The 14,680-nt window shown below is 40.6% G+C and overlaps 1 protein-coding gene across 1 annotated transcript in view; it reads right to left on the bottom strand.

Annotated features, from left to right (window-relative positions):
* LOC115224333 (mitochondrial sodium/calcium exchanger protein) overlaps positions 1-14,680 on the bottom strand; it is an 81,398-nt gene that overhangs the window by 628 nt on the left and 66,090 nt on the right. The gene's annotated exons all lie outside the window — the stretch shown is intronic.

The following is a 14,680-nucleotide window of genomic DNA, read 5'->3' as shown; positions in this document are numbered from 1 at the left end:
TGCTGCACTGAATGGGTAATATCAATGTGTGTCGAGAGAAAAACCATATACGAAGCATCAGATATATGCGAGAGAGCAGGCTGTCAGGTAGGGGGTCATGTAAGGAATATGAATAACGTGCATAAAAAAGTGCTGATCTCTGATTGTGGGAAACATGAGACAAAGTGGTAAGAAAGGATCTTAAGGCGTTGGGCCTCACGGGGTTGCTATGCTTGAGAAGACCTGTCAAGGTAAGTGAAGTGGGGGGTTGTCCTTGCATACAGGCATATCCCCCTTCAGCTGAGTGATCCTCATCTTGCAGGTTTGTGGGTGTTGGTGTTGCATAAAAGCACTTTGTAAAGTGGAAGTGTGTCCAGCTGTGGAAACCATGCTAAAGCAGAGGATTGGGAACCCAGACAGCTCCTGTCAAACCATCCGGCCCCTGTGCAAGGATGGAAGATGATGTGTATATATATATAAGCTGATTGAAATGGTATTGAGAAAGAGATGAACAAAACTGGTCTACCAGTTTCTCTACACAAGATATTGACATAACGCTGCTGCACAAACCTGCAGTAAGTTTGCTCCAGAGAGAGTGTTAAAACAGCAGAGAAATACCATTGCCAGGGATGGGAGGATTCTAATGAGAAGATGAGCAAAAGTCTCAAATAGTCCCATGAAAAGGAGAGGGTAGGGGAAGGAAGCCGGGGCTGTCAAAAATGTAAGGACAAACTAAAGACTTCTATCGATTCACAAGAGAGCTCTTTCAATATGGTGCAAGATAGGGCCACTGCTTGAGGAAATTAGCTTTCCAACTGCAGACCCCGAGAGGTTATGTGCAATATAAGAATCTTTTCACAACTCCATTGGGACACTTGCATATCGCTGTGTCTGATGAGTTCTTGCCACAAAGCGATGGCAATTAAGTGTGTTATGTCTTAATTTTGCAAAGGCCTTTGGTGAGGTTGATCATGGGATGGGATGGTATGTCACAAGCTACAGAGACTTGGCATAGTTAGGGAAGTGGTTAGATGGCTTCTGAAAAGACAAGCTAGATTTGAACAGCCAATGGAACCCTCTCCAGGGAGACAATAGTAGAGAGTGGAGTGCCTCAGGGAAATGTGTTGGGGTTGCTGCTGTTTATGGTGGCTCTTTTGGACATGCCATCAGTTAAACAGACAACCCCACTTACAAGCTATGGTGATAACCCAAAAGTAGTACAAGCAGTCAAGGTACCTTTTGATGCTTATCTTCTACAGAAAGACCTAGATGCCAAAATATCTGAGGGATCTACATGAAGTAGAGATGTTTTCAAGAAACAACTAGTCCCCCTGCTGTCCGAGGACCCAAATGAAAATACTTCACAGCAAGAAACTTAAAACAGGGCAGCAATGTCGAACTTCTTTCACCAAAAGCTAACTGCATAAGAATGGCCTTTTGAAAAAGGTGATTACACCGGTGATGCCCCAGTATGGCCACAGCCTTTAGACTAAAACACAAAAGAATCTATATATATATATACACGGTGTGTAAGGTATTTGAGAACACCTTTTTTGGGTCATTGCTGCATTTTTTTTGCTAACTCTTTATAATCTTTGTTTCACAAAATAATAATGGTAGAACCTCAGCTTACTCAAGAAATACTGTTATTGTGGTTATAAAGGCTAAGCATAGCGATTTAGAAATATCTCGATTTTTAAAAGTTGCTAGATTTTCGTCTGCAAAGTTTGTAAGGAGTTAGAGACTGAAAATGGGAACGTGTCACCAGTATTAGCGCATGAAAAGTATTCTAAATGCTGTGAAATCATCAGAGCCCTTGAATTTATCCAGCAAGTTCAATAGACAATTGATTACAAGCCCAGAAAGTCTGTGAGGTCAATTGCAAATGATCTCCATATGTCAGAAGGAACAGTCAGAAATGTTGTCCACGAAAGCATCAGATATAAGTCTTATAGGATGAGGGAAGGTCAATTTATTTTACAAAAAGCAAAAGAAAATCACTACGTCAGATCTAAAGGGTTCTTAAACTGGGAAAGATATTTGGTTTTTCTCAAACGAGAAAAGCTTTGACCAAGATCAAAAAGTTAACAGAAGAAATGATTATGTGCAGAGCCTTCTGAAGTTCCAAGTGTTATGCATACAAAATTTCCTGCAGCCTCCCTACTTCTTTCAACAAGGCCTTAGAGTTAACTCTGCCGCCTACATTGAGGTCCTGGAAATATTGTTAAGCCCTGGATAGACAGTGTATGCAATGGAAGGCCATGTGTGTTTCAGTAAGACTCTGCACTATCACACATGGCTCTAGTAACACAGAAAGGGATGGCTGAAAATTTTCGTGATCACCCAACCCCTAACATTGGGTCTCCTAATTCCCCAGGTCTCAATCCATTAGGCTATTACATGTAGAACGTTATTGAGAGAGAGGTCAATAAACACGCCCATAATACCAAAGATCCTTTGAAAGCTGCCATAGTCAGAGTAATGTCCAAAATGAACCAGGACCACTTGATTCGAGCATGTAGATGATTTAGATCTCATATAGAAGCAGTTGTTGAAGCTGAAGGTGGCTTTATTGAATAACATTATAGAAAAGAAGGTTTGTTTTCATCCTCATAACATTTTTTGATAAATAAAATTATCTGTTTTTTTTATAAACATAAATCTGTCATCAAATATCTTACACACCCTGTATACATACATATATATAGTATAATATACCATTTGTTGCGGTCATGCTGCAGCTGAAGAGGAAATGTTATTTTAAAATTGCATGAAACATTCTTGATGTTTCTACAGTGGTGGATTGCCAAGGAGATATATTTCCGTGTCAATATGAAGAGGTGAATATAATCCAGTTGTTTAGAAGCGAAGAGCATCAATGAAGTTTACTTTGGTCAAAAGGATAATCCTGAGGTGAAATGCTTTCACCGTTTGGTATCCAAATTACTTTGTCAAAGCTAAAGCTTATTCATTCACAGTTTAGAATTAATCCTGGATTATCTTGTGGCCTTGAACTTTTGATGATGTGATTGTTTGTTTGTAGAATGACATTGTAGGGTAGGTGTGAAAGGTCAGATCTGGCTGGCTTGAACATAAAGCAGATGGAATATCTGGGCTGGACGTGGCCAGTTTGAATGCTAAAGGGTTAAAAGTTGTCAGGATTTGAAACTGTGTAGCTGGTATTTCTTGATTGGTAAGTCTACACAGATGTCACCATTCTAGGTTTTGTGTTGAGGAGGAACAAGTTTGCCATTTCAAGCCATCAAAATAGTCTATTCCTTGCAAGCATTCACAAAAAGAGGAACCCTGTGCAAGGTCTTTCATTGCTACGTTTCTCTGTTGTTATCTTGTACAGATGTGACCCTGCTGTTGCAAGTGTGGTTCAGTGCATCATCATCCGTTTTCCATGCTGGCATGGGTTGGACATTTTGACAGGAGCTGGCTGGGCAGAGGACTGCACCAGGCTTCAGTGTCTGTTTTGGCTGGGGTTTTTTTTTTTATTGCCGGATGCCCTTGCTAACACCAGCAACCCCACAGAGTGGATTGAGTGGTTTTTACCTGGCACCAACACAGGCAAGGTCAGTTTTGGCATGGTTTAACAGCTGGATGCCCAACACCAACCACTTTAAAGTGTGGACTAGATGCTATTTTTTACATGGCACCAGCACTGGAAGGATCCCCAAGTAACTTGCAAGACAAAGGTCCTTTGAGAGGGGAGGGGGCATTGGGGGAGGTGATCTTGTCGGACGATGAAAGATTAGAGTGAGGTAGAGAGACAGAAACCGGTATCTTGCTGGAGGAAGTATAAGGTTACCTGGTCAGAGACAGTGATCAAGATTGAGGCCAGAAACGGGTGTCTTGCTGCAGAGGAGATACATGGTTAAGCAGGAAGAGGGCGATCTAAAACAAAATTAGCAAAGATTAACCAAAAACCCTTCAATTACTAACTCCTGGAGAGACTTTCGCATGTCGGGTTGTGTGTCTGTTTTCCCATGCTTAAACAGGTGGGACAAATATGGCATTTGAGGTATTGTTTTACAGCTGGATGCTCTTCCTGACACTCATCCTATTCTGTTCCTCAAGTAAGAGATCACTTTGTACAACTTTGAGAGCACGAAAGGGACCAATTGATTTGGTGACACAACTGACTGCAATACCGTTGCTCTTTTAATTGTTAATTAGTGGTAAGAAGCTGGCTTTCCAACCATGTGGTTCCAGGTTCAATCCCACTGCATGGTACCTTGAGAAAGTGTCTTCAACTATACCTTTAGGCCAACCAAAGCCTTGTGAGTGGATTTGGTAGAGGGAAACTGAAAGAAGCTCATCATCCTGTTCATATTGTGTGTGTTTGCCTCCCCCTACCACCACTACTTGTCAACTGGTGTTGCTGTGTTTATGACCTCATAAACAATACAAGTTTCTGTAAGAAAGAAGTTAACAGACTGTATCCCCAAATTACTGGCTATTCTTTATGATTTCCAGAAGCATGAAATTCCATAATTCCGTAAACCTGAGGCTACCGTAAGGGATGCCTGTATAGACACAAACACTATTTCATATCCATGAACAATGATTAACAATAAGGTTTGTTTTGAATTTTGGTACAAGTCCAACACTTTTAGAAGGAGGGGCTCAGATGATGTCCTCAGCCCCAGTTCTTGACTGGTATTTTTATTTTATCAACCCCAGAGAGATGAAAGCAAAGTTGGCCCTGGTAAGATTTGAACTCAGAATGTAGAGTCAGAACAAATATCACAAAGCACTTTTTGTGAAGCTCTACTGATTCTATGAGCATGAAACTGTTCAACTTTTGGGACAAGGCCAGCAATCTAGGCAGAAAGTGTTTAGATGATTTCATTGACCCCAGAACTTGACTAATATTTTCTTTTAACTGTCCTAAAAGGATGAGTGTCAAAAATTTACCTTGGCAGTATTTGAACTCGCCCCAGCATGGCCACAGTTAAATGACTGAAACAAGTTAATGATAACCAAAAGAAATATTACCACCCTCAGAAAATGCTCAAAATTCATAACAACAACAACAATAATAGATTCTAATGTAGGCCCAAGGCCATAAATTCTGAGGAGCAGGGATTAGTGAAGACCCTGGCTCCAATACTTCACTGGCACTTGGAATTTATTGACCCCAGAATAATAACAATGCTTTCTGCTATAGACACAAGGCCTGAAATTTTGTAGGAGGGGACCAGTTGATTACATTGACCCCCCCCCCCCCCCAGTGCTCAATTGGTGCCCATTTTGTAGTAGACCCTGAAAGAACAAAATGTAAAGTTAACCTTGGCAGAATTTGAACTCAGAACGTAAAGATGGAAGAAATGCTGCAAAGCATGCCAGCTCGCTGTCTTAGCAATAATAATAATAATAATAATCCTAGGTTATTTACCAAAAAGAAATAGTAACAACAAAATAGGGAGAACAGAGTTAAAATGAGAAAGTGGGCAGAAAAAACCTGAATGACCTCTGGTCAGATTTGGTGTTATTTTCTACCATTTTAATTAAAATTCCATTTGGATGGAATGAAGCTTTGGTTTTATCTTCTACACATTCTCTCTTTCATTCACTCCCCCCCCCCGCGCTTTCTATTTCTACCTCTCTCTCTCTCTCTCTCCCTCTTTCCACTTCTATCTCTCTTTCCCTCTTCCTCTCTCACTCTCTCTCTTTCTACCTCTCTATTGCTCTCTTTATCTTTCTCTCTCTCTCTCTGTTTATTAATTGTTACTGAACCAGAAAAACTGAGTGAAGGGAAGAACAGTGTATAAAATATGGGTGAAGAAAGTCTGTTTGTCAGAGCACTGTAAACCCAGCAGAAGCAGCAATATTATTATTATCATTATTAGTAGTAGTAGAGCTAATAGCAGTTTGCATCATCAATAATAACACCAACAACAGCAGTTAGTGCTGCTGCTGCTGCTGTTTCAGCAGTTAAACCTGCACCACCACCACCACCAGGCCTCACAACAACAATAAGGAAGGCTGCTGCCTGCGCTGCTGCTGCTGCAGATCCAATTAACTGCAAGGCACACCTCGTTGGTGACGTCAATGCTTAATGAATGGCTGATGACGTCAAAGCACTTATTCCTGAAAGCCAGCACAAATAAAACAGAATTGCTTCTGACGTCTGCTGCTGCCGTCTTTAGTCCCCCCTCCCTCCCTCTCCTCTTCCCGCGCTCCTTGCTGCTCTACGCTGATGGTAAGAGAAAGAGAGAGGATGGAGAAGATGAAGAAGAGAGCATTGAAGCTGGCAAGAAAGGATAACAGAAATGTGGCTCACTGCATCTGTTTGTTATGGTTTTGGAACATTTCTCTTCCGATGTGCGTCAGTGTGCAATACACAAGCAGCACAAAGCTGGCTGCATGGTTAAAAAGAATGCTTCGCAACCACATGGTTCTGGGTTCAGTCCCAATGCATGGCACCTTGGGCAAATGTCTTCTACTATAGTCTGAGGCTGACCAAAGCCTTGTTAGTGAATTTGGTAGATGGAAACTGAAAGAAGCCTGTCATATATATATATATATATATATATATATATATAAGTACATGTGTATGTGTGTGTATATATATGAGGCATTTAGTAACAGAGTGTAGTAAGTGCCGCCTGGCCATTTTTGAGGTTAGTATATAATTTTCTTTATTTCGACATCTAGAATCTGAAAAAGTTAGGAGGAAGTACCAGTGAAGCTTACAATAAGATCTGAAAAAAATACCTTCACACAACTGACACACCATTCACCTGTCCAAAGTCGGACCAGAGAGTTTAGTAACCCACCATTGTAAGCACACACACTCAATCAAAAACTTTGATGTGGTCCCTGTATCGTTTTTCAAGATGCTATGGCTCATATTCCTCGTTATCATCATAATGATAATGGGCTATTATCTTATTAACATCTTAAAGATACTTACCTTGGTATATTAAAACACAAACAATACCTTTGGGGGTGGGGGGTCTTTGTTTTTTCCAGGTATTGTGGCTAAAATATGCAATGCAATACACCACTTCGTAGTACCAGTATCATCATCATCATCATTTAGCGTCCGCTTTCCATGCTAGCATGGGTTGGACGGTTCAACTGGGGTCTGTGGAGCCAGAAGGCTGCATCAGGCCCAGTCTGATCTGGCAGTGTTTCTACGGCTGGATGCCCTTCCTAACACCAACCACTCCGTGAGTGTAGTGGGTGCTTTTTATGTGCCACCCGCACAGTATATTCTACAAAATGAGTCATTGTTTCATCTTTCAGCTGCATACATAGATAAATAATTTTACAAAGATGGAATGATTAGAGGAGGTTTTCACGGTCATTTTAAGACCAAAAACCAGCTTCCTAAATTCATTCTTTGCAGAGATATCACATTCTGAAAGTCACGAAACTTCAACTGCGTTTCTCTTGGTTTTTAAGTTGTGGCGCTTATGACAATCTGTTACCAAACCCTCGTATGTAATGTGTGTGTGTTTCCCCACCACTGCTAGACAACTAGTGTTGGTGCTTTTATGCCCCCGCAACTTAGCAGTTTGGCAAAAGAGACTGACAGAATAAGTACCAGGCTTAAAAAAAAACAATAAGTAGTGAGGGTGATTCATTCAACTAAAAAGATTCTTCGAGGCGGTGCTCCAGCATGGCCTTGGTCTAATTACTGAAACAAGATAAAAGATAAAAGACACGTGGGTGTGTGTCCCTGTCTTGACATTGTGGGGAAGTTGTAAGACAAGTGTCCTCACCGTCAAACGAGGGGGAGTGGGCTTCCGTTTGGATCGTCCATATCAACACATTTGATTCTGGGCAAATAGTAACCTGCCTGCAAACAGGTGACGGCTGGCAGCCGGGAGGACATCTGGCTGGAGAAGATGGCCTTCAACAAATTCAAACTGACCGATGACAGCACAGAAAAGTTGCTGCTAAAACAATGACCTAATGAGCTTTCTTTTGTTAATCTCTTACTTGTTTCAGTCATTAGACTGTGGCCATGCTGGGGCACCATCTCAAAAGAATTTTTAGCCATATGAATCAACCCCAGGAACTTATTAGTATTATATTTGTTTTAAAGCCTGGTATTTATTCTGTTGGTCTCTTTTGCCGAACCTCTAAGTTACAGGGACATAAACATACAAACACTGGTTGTCAAGCAGAGGTGGGAGGCAAACACAGACACACACATAAGCCCATGTATTTGCACATACACATAATAACCCCACACGTCCATACGCTTATTTTACAGAGACCAAAGTCTATCCATCCCTACATTTCCGTAAGTACACTATCATAAGAACCCTAACGCATTGGTTTGGATAAATACCAGCTGGCATTATTTACCATCACACAGGTACTGCTCTCTTTCTAGACATGTTAGTAATTTCCTTGTATTATCTTTCTTGCTATCTTCTTTTCACAACTTTCAAAACATCCTGGTTCCCCCTTTATATGGAAACAATCAGAAAAAAATCCTTTCCCAAGACCATTGCTTGATTCTTCTTCTGCCTACCGACTTCGAAGCCCCATAATGGAAGGTTGTATGATTTTAATATATTAGGCCTCCAGGCTTCTTCTCTAGGCCATGCTTTCTTTCCTATTCCCTCTTCCATTTGCTTATTTTTTGGACACTTTTGCATTCACTCGGATGAAGCTCCATCTGCTAGTTCGAATAGCGTCCCATCTTTATAAGAGGCCTTGTGCCCAATAAAAGAAATCAGTTTGAATACCCTATGAAGATGAAGAATATTATTTTCACAATTCTTTCGTAGGCACTGACTGACACTGGAAGCAGAAACAGCTGTAAGAATTTTTGTGTCACAGAAATGTTTTGGATTCAAAAATAATCCACAGATGCAGTCCAATCGATTTGTTTGTTGATCTGAGGTTTTCTCCATTTCCTGATTATTTAAATTTGATTCCTGACAAACTTTTGTTTATTCTCTTGTTACCTGTACCATAGGAGCATAGTGTGCTTGTATACCCATGCCCAGAGATGACACAGGTAACTAACACTGATAGTAAATATGGGTATTTTATCCTTTCGTCGGTTACTATAGTCGCTAACTCTGCTTAAATACATACATACATACATACATATATATACATATATATATATATATATATATATATATACACATACACATTATATATATTGGCGTTATGAAAGGCATCCAACTGTAAAAACGATGCCAAATCAGACTGGAGTCTGTTGCAGCTCCTCCTCTCTTGCCAGCTCTGGTCACACCATCCCAACCATGCCAGCCTGGACAATGGACGTTGAATGATGATCATGACATATATATTGTTCAAATTTACAGAAACCAAAAGACGAAGACAGGTGAGGAAACAACAAGCAGGTGTATTAGTCTGAGGCTTGAGAAGAATGGAAGTCTTTGATAGAAAGGATTAAGAGAGAGAAACAATGTGTAGGAATTAACGGTTTAGTACAATGTATACATTTACATACAATGGGATTCTTTCAGTTTCCGTCTACCAAATCCACTCACAAGACCTTGGCCAGTCAAAGGCTATAGTAGTAGACACTTGCCCAAGGTGCCATGCAGTGGGACTGAACCCAGAACCGTATGGCTGGGAATCAAACTTCTCACCACACAGCCATGTGTTTAGGCCTAAGCAAAGTTTGTCATCATTGTTTAATGTTTGTCTTCCATGCTGGCTTGGGTGGAAGGTTAGTTAAATATTAGTTTGTAAAGTACTTCAACTGCTAAAAGGCAAATTCACTGCAGTTATGGTGGAGAAAAATTCTCTCTTATGGTAAAAAAGGTGCAACATTGATGCCTGGGAATCCTGACAGATGGTGACACTGGGTTGATATGGTGTTTTTACTCCTTTACCATAAGAGAGAATTATTCTCTGCAGTGACTTTGACTTTTAGCAGCTGAAATATGTCACAAACATAGTTTAACTGACCTCAACTTTGCTTATGCGTAAACAATGCTTGGCGTTGATATTATGGTAATTTTCACAAACTCAATAGTTTACTGGTACAAATCAGTCAATGTTGTTGACTGTTTTAGGTAAAGCTACAGCTTTGATAATGTCTGTCCAGAGTTGTCTCTCTTAGGTATTTTCCATTGATAATGGATAAAGAGCTAGAAACATTGATGTCTGGGAGTCCAACAGGTGGCGACACTGGGCGGATATGGTATTTTTACACCTTTTTCCCATAAGAGAATTTTCCTCCACAGTAATTGCTGTGAATTTGGCTTTAGAAGTTGAAATACATCACAAGCATTTTAACTAACCTAAAATTTGCATATATATATAAATATGTATAAATATACTACGGGCTTCTTTCAGTTTCTGTCTACCAATTCCATTTGTAAGGTTTTGATCAGCCTGAGGTTATGTTAGAAGATACTTGCCCAAGGCACCATACAGTGAGACTGAACCCAGAACCATGTGTTTGGGAAGTGAGCTTCTTATCACACTTATCTCTAATTTAACAAGTTAATTTCATAAGGAATGAGAATTTCCAACTCTTGTGTTGTCCGCATCTGGAAAGTAAATAGAAAGAGATGTGGTGGGTCTTGCTTTGTAGATTACTTTGTGTTGTTTTAATAAGGAAGTTATGAGGGCAATATTTCCTGTTGATGGAAAGGATTATGAATTAGTGTTGTTGGGGAGTCAGCTGTGAGGTTTCCAAGGTTCCCCAAGAACCTATGCAAACTTGACGAGATGCAGGGTTGGGAGGGGGGTCTTTGTAATGTCAGAAGTTTGAAGAATAAAAGTATTTAGTAGCTTAGAATCATTAGAAGTAATAATTAAGTGGTTATTAATGGCCAAGATCGGCTTTGATGTGTTGGAAGTGAAAGTGATTAGCTGATGTCTGAGGTGGGGTCGGTTACCATTGTTAAGTGGGGATGAGGCACTACAACAGGTTTCCGTAGATTTCTGTAGAGAGACATATTGAGGAATTTGCTGAGGACAGGAGTTGGCAGGAGTTGTTTGAGGAGGAATGGAAATGACAAAATCAAGACACAAACTACATTGGTTCTAAGTGAGTGGTGAAGTTCTTACATTTTGGTGTTTGGAAAGTAAAAGATAGTGCTTCACTCCTTTTAAGATATTTAGAAATCTGGAGGGGCCAATATCTGTCTTGATGAAGACCTTTGAATTATTGAGAGTTTTAGTAGGTTTATGTATGATGTTGATTCTCATTCTTTCAAGAAATTTCTAGAGACAAGAAAGCTTTACATTACCAAAGGCTTTGGTCAAATCAGTTGAATTCTATGGATTTCTTGGTTATTTGTTCAAAAGCAAAAATTTGTTCTATGGTTTTTCTGCCAGGCTGGTAAGTAGCTTGAGTGTTGGAGAATGGAGGCTTTCAAATCATTTTTGATTCTTGTTAAATACCTTGTTCCTATGTTCTTCCAGTAGTTTTATGTGGGCTGGAATGTGTCAGCTGGATTCTTGTTGCACTACAGAAACTGGAAGTCTTTGAGAATCATGTGATGCAACTTATTACGAACACCAAACTCTCAGACCAGGTCAGACTGGAAGCTCAAAGACAACCCAGTTATCACCAATCGCCTCTGTCATCAAAAATAATTACTCAAATTGCTTGGCCATACTAAACGAATGGTTTGTGACACCAACATGATCTATTTGGAAGGCATGATGAATGGAAAGAGAAACAGAGGTTAGCAATCTGGACAAGTCTTGGCATAGTTTCCTTTAATGCTCTCTTCAAACATTGAATACTATGCTGGCAACCATCTCATGTTGGTGTGCAGGTGGAGATCAAAGGAAATGATGATGACAAAGATGAAAAGATATTTTAAGATGTGGGCTTAGAAGAATTTTTGTGGTGAAATACGTGTGCAGTTTGAAGTGAGTAGTTTTCCACACCATACTGTTTACATGTACAGCTACAGAATATCACTTTGATTGTGTGAGGGATGTGGAAGGACATAGCAAAGAGTAAGAGTTGGAGTATCGAATGCTTTGCTTACTTGTCTCAGATGGATCAGAAATGAAGTATATTTACTAACAAGGTTAGTCAGTGTTAAATTAAATTAAGCCTGCTGGTTTGGGTTGCAGGGGTTGGACTATGGGGCGTATTACTCACACTGTCTAAAGGGGCAGAAACCATGATGGAGAAACCCTAACCCCAAAGAGTAAAGAATTACTATTTGGGGGCTTGTGCCCTTGGGCTAGAATGTGCATGTGTATATATATATATATATATATAAACAATTGCAGCGTGGAAGGTGTTTATAAGCAATTTAAGAAATACACAAAAACCGTTAGATTCACTTCAATATTTAAATTTAATTTGTCAAAATATTTTCGTCACTTTCAAACCGCGACCTCTTCACTGACAGAACTTCGTGCTGCATCTCATTTTGTCAGTGAAGAGGTCACAGTCTGAAAGCGCCGAAAATATTTTGACAAATTAAATTTAAATGTTGAAGTGAATCTAACGGTTTTTGTGTATTTCTTAAATTGCTTATAAACACCTTCCACACTGCAATTATTTATATATATATAATTGCTGAGTCACTATCAGAACTAGAGGCAAAGTTTCAAGTATGGAGACAAGGATTAGAATCGAAGGGCCTTAAAATCAACCTAGCTAAAACCAAAGTCCTAATATGTAGGAAGGCAGGCAAATCACAAATGCCTTCAGGTAGATGGCCCTGCTCGATCTGTAGAAAAGGCGTAGGTAGAAACTCTATAAGATGCACCCAGTGTAAGCTATGGACACATAAGAGGTGCAGCAATGTCAAAGGAAGGCTGTGTGTGCTGAAAGTGTATCTGCTAGAGTAAGAATAGCCTGGGCAAAGTTCAGAGAGCTCTTACCTCTGCTGGTGACAAAAGGCCTCTCGCTCAGAATAAAAGGCAGATTGTATGACTCATGTGTACGAACAGGCAGTGAAACTTGGGTCTTGACTGCTGAGGATATGCGTAAGCTCGCAAGAAATGAAGCCAATATGCTCCGATGGATGTGTAATGTCAGTGTTCATACTCGACAGAGTGTAAGTACCTCGAGAGAAAAGTTGGACCTAAGAAGCATCAGTTGTGGTGTGCAAGAGAGATGTTTGCACTGGTATGGTCATGTGGCGAGAATGGATGAAGATAGTTGTGTGAAAAAGTACCACACCCTGGTGGTTGAGGGAACCTGTGGAAGAGGTAGACCCAGGAAAACCTGGGATGAGGTGGTGAAGAATGACCTTCCAACTTTAAGTCTCGCCGAGGAAATGACCAGAGACTGAGACCTTTGGAAGTATGCTGTGCGTGGGAAGACCCGGCAGGACAAGTGAGACCATAACCCGTGGCCTCTACCTGGGACATAGCCAGCCCACTTATGCATACCTTTCCTTCTTGTGACACAAACCCTACTTGTGAAGACCTGATGAGGCAAGTGAAAATCGAAATCTTTCAACATCAATGGAAATTGCAGCTGAGATACCAGTGCCGGTGGCACGTAAGAGAACCATCCGAACGTGGCCGTTGCCAGCACCGCCCTGACTGGCCTCCGTGCCGGTGGCAGGTAAAAAGCACCATCCGATTGTGGCCGTTTGCCAGCCTCGTCTGTCACCTGTGCAGGTGGCACATAAAAAGCACCCACTACACTCTCGGAGTGGTTGGCGTTAGGAAGGGCATCCGGCTGTAGAAACACTGCCAGATCAGACTGGGCCTGGCGCAGCCTTCTGGCTTCCCAGACCCCAGTTGAACCGTCCAACCCATGCTAGCATGGAAAAACGGACGTTAAACGATGATGATGATGATATATATATATATTTGTATGTGTCACCTTGTCTTGACAAATGTCATTCCCTCCTGATATTCGGTGAATGTTTGTCCTTGCTTGAAAACAGAAGGAACAAGGATAACCAATCACAGAAACTTTCCCCCGTTAAACTCTGTCTGACCCATACCAGCGGGAAAAAAGTAAACATTACATGATAATAGCAACGAGGATAAAACTATTTAAGAGGCAAATTAGTTTATCCATTTATAATCTAAGGAACTATTTTTGCTACTACTCAAATACAGAGTTCCCGCCGAATTTACGTTAACGATATAAAGGGGAGGTAATCTAATCTGTGACTTTGCTTAAGCGGCCCTAGTGTAAGTCGAAACTAAAAACTCCTAACCGGCAGAGGTAAAGAATACGTACACCATCTGTTTTCTACGTAACCCTAACCCTAAATGCCGGTTGTGCGTATTCTTTACTTTCGCCATCTTAACTAACCCATACGAGTGTGCACTGTAAAAGCATCAGATTAAAAACAGACGATATTGTGGGGCCCCTTACATCAGTAACAGTAGTTTTGGTAAAACTAGATTACCTCCCCTCCATATCGGGACCTCGGTATTTAATTAGGGCCGTTTTCAATCCCTTTGCTACCAAACTGCCTGAAACTGTTCCTGGTTCATGGGTACAAACTTTCTGTTTAAAAGTGATCTACATTAAAATTTACCGCGAAAATTTCAATATTTTTTTTCTACTCAAGGCACAAGGCCCGAAATTTTTGCGGCAGGGGTCAGTCGATTAGATCGACCCCAGTACGCAACTGGAGGGGGGGGATGCTGTTTCGCACTTCTTAAAAAATGCATAAAATTTTTTTTTTCGGATTCCTACGTTTTAGGTGTCGGAGATTACAAATATGCAAAAAAAATAATAATTCCCCCCCTCCATTTAAATTTTTGATTTTGTTTAAAGAGATCGTAGCAAATTGAC

Source organism: Octopus sinensis, linkage group LG25, assembly GCF_006345805.1.
Source record: "Octopus sinensis linkage group LG25, ASM634580v1, whole genome shotgun sequence".
Classification (NCBI taxonomy): Eukaryota; Metazoa; Mollusca; class Cephalopoda; order Octopoda; family Octopodidae; genus Octopus; species Octopus sinensis.
Note: the sequence above shows the minus strand (reverse complement) of the source record. Positions and strands in the feature narration are given on the sequence as shown.